This window comes from Polypterus senegalus, chromosome 11 (genome assembly GCF_016835505.1).
Source record: "Polypterus senegalus isolate Bchr_013 chromosome 11, ASM1683550v1, whole genome shotgun sequence".
Taxonomy (NCBI): domain Eukaryota; kingdom Metazoa; phylum Chordata; class Cladistia; order Polypteriformes; family Polypteridae; genus Polypterus; species Polypterus senegalus.
In genome coordinates, this window is record NC_053164.1 from 85,400,286 (window position 1) to 85,406,665 (window position 6,380).

General features: G+C 38.6%; 1 pseudogene; it reads left to right on the top strand.

The window, feature by feature from the left end:
- LOC120538580 overlaps window positions 1–5,813 on the top strand; it is a 108,153-nt pseudogene extending 102,340 nt beyond the window's left edge.
- The last annotated feature ends 567 nt before the right edge of the window (window positions 5,814–6,380 follow it).

Here is a 6,380-nt window from a genome sequence, read left to right on the forward strand (position 1 = left end):
AAATGAAGTTGATAAAAACTTTTAAATAAAACATGTTGAAATTAATATTTTGTTTTCAAGTTTATTGACTCTTTCACTTTTCTTGAATACCATAAGAATGTGGGCAGCACAGTGGCGCAGTGGAGGGTGACTCAAGTATTTCCAGAATTCCCCATTATAGGCAACAAGAGTTAGAAGCACATAGTTTCCTGGGAGCAACTATTCCAGATTTAAAAGAGGTTTTGGATAAAAGTAAGGGACATTTTACTGGGTTAGTGAATGTGATTTTTTGTATTGGTCTAAATGATTGTCTGAAGGTCCCGAGGTCTAGAGAATCACGATTAAAAAAGTATTTGTTCGAGTTGAATAAGATGGCTAGAAAAACGTTTCCTGGTGCGAAAATATGGTTTGCAGAAATTGCTTATTCTTTAGAGAAACAGCAGGAGGATTTGTGTGATACGATTCGTTTACTTAATCAGATTTTGGATGAACACCCTGATTTTATGGTGATGGAGAGTGCAGATATGGGAGATGTGGACTTAGAAAAAGATTTGGTCCATTGGGAGGAGCAGCAGGCTTATTTAATTGTTGATTACTGGTTGGAAACTCCTAGAAGGGTCAACCAGGTTTGTATTCTCCCACGAGGCAAATACTATGAATCTCAGCGATGGTTTTCGACTTACAGAATCGGATATGACCTTGTTACAAAAGGGCCTTACATTTGTACCTACCCCTTTAGAGACAGACACTGAAGAGATCAGACAAGATATTTATAAATATCACAGGAGGTTAAAGTTGTTGAACTTTTTTGACTATGAATCAGATGATGTGCCTAGATTGTTTGTAGATCCTTCTCACTGAGTGCCTAAAGAGGATACTACTGATAAGAATATATTGGAACTGATTAAAAAAGATCAACAGGATTTTGCACAAATTAGTACTGTCTTGACACCCAATAATTTAACGTCTGCAGAGAGAACATCTTTAAAATACCTTAGAAATAATAGAAATATTATTATTAAACCTGTGGATAAAGGGTCTATGACTGTAATCATGGATAGGTCCCAATATATTTCTGAGGGCCAGAGACAACTCAATAACCAATTGCACTACCGTCCTTTAAAAAAATTATTACAACCTAAGACTAAACATAACATAGTAAATATTTTGAATAGTCTACAGGCAGAAGGATTTATTAGTGCGAAACAGAAGCATTATTTGGCAGGACCGTCTGCTCCAGCAGTGAGAAATTTTATTTACTGCCAAAAGTAAAAAAACCTCCAAAGAAGTGGTCGATTCTCTTTCAGGTACCAGCAGAGAGGCCTATTGTTTCGGACAGTTCATCTGAGTTGTGTGGGATTTCAGAGTACAGTATATTGAACACTGGCAAAATACCCACGTTGCACAGTGGCGAAGTACTGCCTTACAATTTTTATTAAGAAGAAAATTAAACCTTTTTAAACTGAGGGAAAATATACCAGTAATTATTTGTTAAGGATCTCTTTGTATACCACATTGTCAGTTCGGCCCTCCGGTTGTAATATGACCAAGCTGTGCGCTGAGCTTACTCTTGAGCATGCAACGTACAGTTGGCAATGTGAAAAGTAATCTTGTTTCAAATCTCACAGCTTGGATTGCTGCTGTCATAATTGGTATGAGTTTCATAGTTTGTTTCAATTACGACAGTATTTGCAGGACTTGTGTTGAAGTGGCATTTGGCATCTGTCAAGCGTTGTAAGCATACAACCAGTTTCATCGATAACTTTACATCCAGCTTTTGAGAGTTTAAACATTCATAAACATCAAAGTGTCCACTACTGAAATTGTCACCTGTGAATCTAAGATGTTTAAAAGGCATTGGCGGTTATCGAAAGGTGTAAAATATTTGGCCATTTCGGTACACTTGAAAGCAGCAACCGAACAATTCAACGGCAGCCATCAACTCACATGCAGAACCATAAGTGAAGGGCTTAAGCAGTGCTCCTGTGTAGTATAGTTATTTCCTATACCATCATCAGTCCACACCTTAAACCTGTCCCAGTCATTCAATACATAAGACACAATGTTTCTCCAGATATCAAGAGTGAGCCTGATATGGCCGTGCAATATGTAACAAAGAGAATTGAAAAGGCAGGTGCCATCTCCGGGCATGGAAACCACTCGGTAAGTGACAGTTCTTTGATCGATGGTGATCACCTCGATAGACATGTTAATGGTACACGGTTGGAACGATAAAGGAAATGGGTACCTGAACAATGTAAAGTAAGTCTAAAATACCTACACAATAACTATAAGCGTAATAAACGAACAACAAAACAGCGAAAAAGCTGTGGATTAAATAAAAAGGCTGTAGTTATCAGCAGGGAGACGGGAATCCTGTGGTGAAGCAAGGAAGGGATTATAGAGACCGGAGCGATGGACGGCCTTATATAGGCAGGCAGCCAACAACGTGGGAGGCGTTGGGATGGGGGACCCAACGCCGCCTCACACGGTGACTGAGCTGCAGGCTATGGACGTATATATGTACGTAAGTAGGATTCAGTTAGCGTTGGGAACCCGCATACCAAATTTCTTGAAGATGGGCCGATAAGTAACAAAGACTATTGAAAAGTTCAATATGGCGGCCGACAGTGGCATCATACCACCGAAATAAGTATGTACATTGGTTTTGGTTAGCGCAGCGCCTACCAAATTTCATGAAGATGGGGCCATAAATAAGAAAGTTCAACATGGGGGACGTTGTCGACCGTTATGACCATTACGTGAAGAATTTCGAAATGAAACCTGCTTAACTTTTGTAAGTAAGCTGTAAGGAATGAGCCTGCCAAATTTCAGCCTTCTACCTACACGGGAAGTTGGAGAATTAGTGACATTGGAAAGTTCAATATGGCGGCCGACAGTGGCATCATACCACTAAAATAAGAACCTACATCGTTTTTGGTTAGTGCAGGGAAGTCGCCTACCAAATTTCGTGAAGATGGGGCCATAAATAAGAAATTTCAACATGGCAGATGTCTTCCGTTATGACCGTTACGTGTAGAATTTCAAAACGAAACCTGCTTAACTTTTGTAAGTAAGCTAAGGAATAAGCCTGCCAAATTTCTGCCTTCTACCTATACGGGAAGTTGGAGAATTAGTGATGAGTCAGTGAGTGAGTGAGTGAGTGAGTGAGTCAGTCAGTGAGGCCTTTGCCTTTTATTAGTATAGATTATTTAAACCCTCTTTCACAACTCCATAACAGTTATGTCAAAGATACCTACCACTTTTTGCAATTAATTAAAAAGCAGAGGTTTCCTAGTCATGCGTTCATGTTTGCAATGGACGTGGAATCTCTGCACACAAATATTAATATTGAATTGTAATTAAAATCTGTGAGAAATATTTTTAAAAAGTATCCGGATGTTTCTAGGCCTGATAATCACCTACTTCGATTGCTAGAATTGAGTCTAAAGACGAATGAATTTGAATTCAATGTCAAGTTATATCTGGAGACCCATGGGACTGCCATGGGTAAGAGATATGCCCCAGCGTATGCCAATATTTATATGGCTGAATGGGAACAAATTGCATTTTCTAAATGCATAGAGGGCAGCACGGTGGTGCAGTGGGTAGCGCAGCTGCCTCGCAGTTAGGAGACCCGGGTTCCCTTGCCGGGTCCTCCCTACGTGAAGTTTGCATGTTCTCCCTGTGTCTGCATGGGTTTCCTCCGGGTACTCTGGTTTTCTCTCACAGTCCAAAGACATGCAGGTTGGGTGCATTGGCAATTCTAAATTGTCCCTAGTGTATGCTTGGTGCGTGTATGCCCTGCGGTGGGCTGGCGCCCTGCTCGGGTTTGTTTCCTGCCTTGCACCCTGAGTTGGCTGGGATTGGCTCCAGAAGACCCCTGTGACCCTGTAGATAGGATATAGCGGGTTGGATAATGGATGGATGGATGGATAAATGTTATAGGCTCCCGTATTGTACTTACACTATCTAGATGACATCTTTGGGGTATAGACTCATATGAGAGAGGAGTTCAATTTGACTCTAAATAATATCCATCCAACAATCAAATTAACAGCTGAAGTAGGATATGACTGGGTCACTTTCTTGGATACACAGTTGTATTTCAGGCAGATTTCGAACATCTTAAGCAACTTAATTCAAAGATATATTTTAAAAGTACTAATACTCATACTTTTTTGCAAAAAAGTAGTTTCCGTCCAAAACATACTTTTCGATGGATAATAAAGTTACAATTGATTAGATTTTTCAGGATCAATTCTGATATGGCAAACACATACGAGGCGATATTTTATTCTTGGCCTCAAGAAAAAGGGGTTATTCAAGAAGGTGCTTGAGAATAATACAGTATGAAGTGTCGGCGACTTATACAACGTATTTATCGTATAAATATGTTTCATTAAATACATATATGGGTGTTCCTCAACTTCCAGATGAGGGAGATGTTGGCTTAGATACAAGTGATCTGTTTTGGCTTACATGGTCAGATTCTATGGAGGAAGTATTATTGTGGGAAATAATAAATGGGTATAATGAGAATTTACACTGGTTGTGGCGTGGTTTGTTTAGATATTTAATTTAATTTACAGTTCATGGTTGATGTTTAGTGTGCCTAAAATTAAATATAGCATCTCTTCGTGGAATAGAAAATCGTACTCTGCCTATTTTACTGTTTCTTTCCTGTCTACCTTGCCACTCTGGGATGTTCGACTGATGCTGGCTTATAGAGACAAATGTTATAAATTCTGTGAACAGGGTTTTGATATGGACAGACTGCCCCCACACATCCTAACCTTAAAAAGCGGGTAGGGGCCTTTTTGAACCCTCTAAAAATATTTTGAAAAGGGATTTTTATAGTGGACTGGTTCCCTGATGTTAACACTAGTGAACAATATTATATCTCAGAGGCACAAATATTTGTTAATCCCTGAGGTTAAGAATTTAAAGGACCCTGATGTTAATCAGACTTATTTTAACCCTGAGGTTAATCAGTTGTCCTCCAACCCTGAGGTTAATCATTATTCCTGGAGCCCTGATGTTAATCAATACCCCTTGGACCCTAATGTTAACCAGTATCCCTCAAATCCTAATGTTAATGATGATCTTTTAAACCCTGATATTAATCAATATAACCGTAACCCTAATGTTAATCAGTATTTGACTAGCTCTGAGGTCAACAAGTCAATAGACCCTGGGAGCAATCACACTCCTTTGGATTCTGATGGGGCAGACTATATTTCTCACCTTAATGGTAATATTTCAGAATCAGATTTAGATTTTTTGTCTAATATAAATATAAACAACCCCTTCCCAAACCCTGAGGCTAAAAACTCTAAGAGAGGCCCTGAAATTAAGGTCCAGAACTTGAATATAGATGAGAGTACTGGTGGCTTAGGCCAAGTGAATAACGTTCTTTTGGATGCAGGGTTATTTCAAATGGATTATGAAGGGTATAAGGAGGCAGTAATAATTTCTGAGAGCTCAGATAAACGTCAGAGGATGGAATTGTTGCAGGAACAATTTATGGAGTGGGGATTAAGATTGATTTATTGTGTTTTTTGACAACATACAAAATATTAATTTTTTAGAACAATATGGGTCAGAAAAACAGAACAGAAAAGGACATACTGGATTATATAGGACAGTGGAAGGAAGGAATGGAGGGACAGATACAGAGAGAACAAGAGGTGGAGGGTGGAGACGGACAGGAACAGAAACAAAATATTATACCAATGATATTTACATTTTCTACACAAGCGCAGCAGGTGGTGAGAGTTCTTAGCAGGAATTTTCTTCAGGTACAGGGAGTGGATGAGGACTTAAAACAGTGAAAGGTGATGGCTGCTTACAGGAAATATAAAAATTTGAGGGATCTGCTAGTTAGGGCATTGTGCACAATCAAAAAGAAAAAGAACAAATGTGTGTGGCGAATTCCATTTATTAACAGAAAAGTGGTTAAGAATCCTGTAGTAGCCGTGTAATGTCCAATCTTCCAGAACCTATCTCTTAATACCGTGAGCTGCATTTATGGGATCCAGTGTAGGAGTTGTAAAATGTTGTACATTGGATAGACTAAAAATACAGTAAAGGCAAGGTGTACACAATATCTCCAACTAATGGAAAACCAGAGTAGGCAGACTAAACTTTATACTCATCTTGGAGAACCAGATCATTCCCCAATTTTTTTTCCATTAGAATATCAACCCTACTGGAATAAAACACACCGATTAAAACAGGAGTTAGAATGGATCACTAAATTAGATATTATAATAGAGATTATTTTCCTAATGGGTTAAATGAAAAATAATAAAAATATATATTTTTTTTTGTTTAGTATTTGTTATCTCTCACAATTGAATGAATGGGGGATTAATTATGTATTTACTACTGGACTAAGT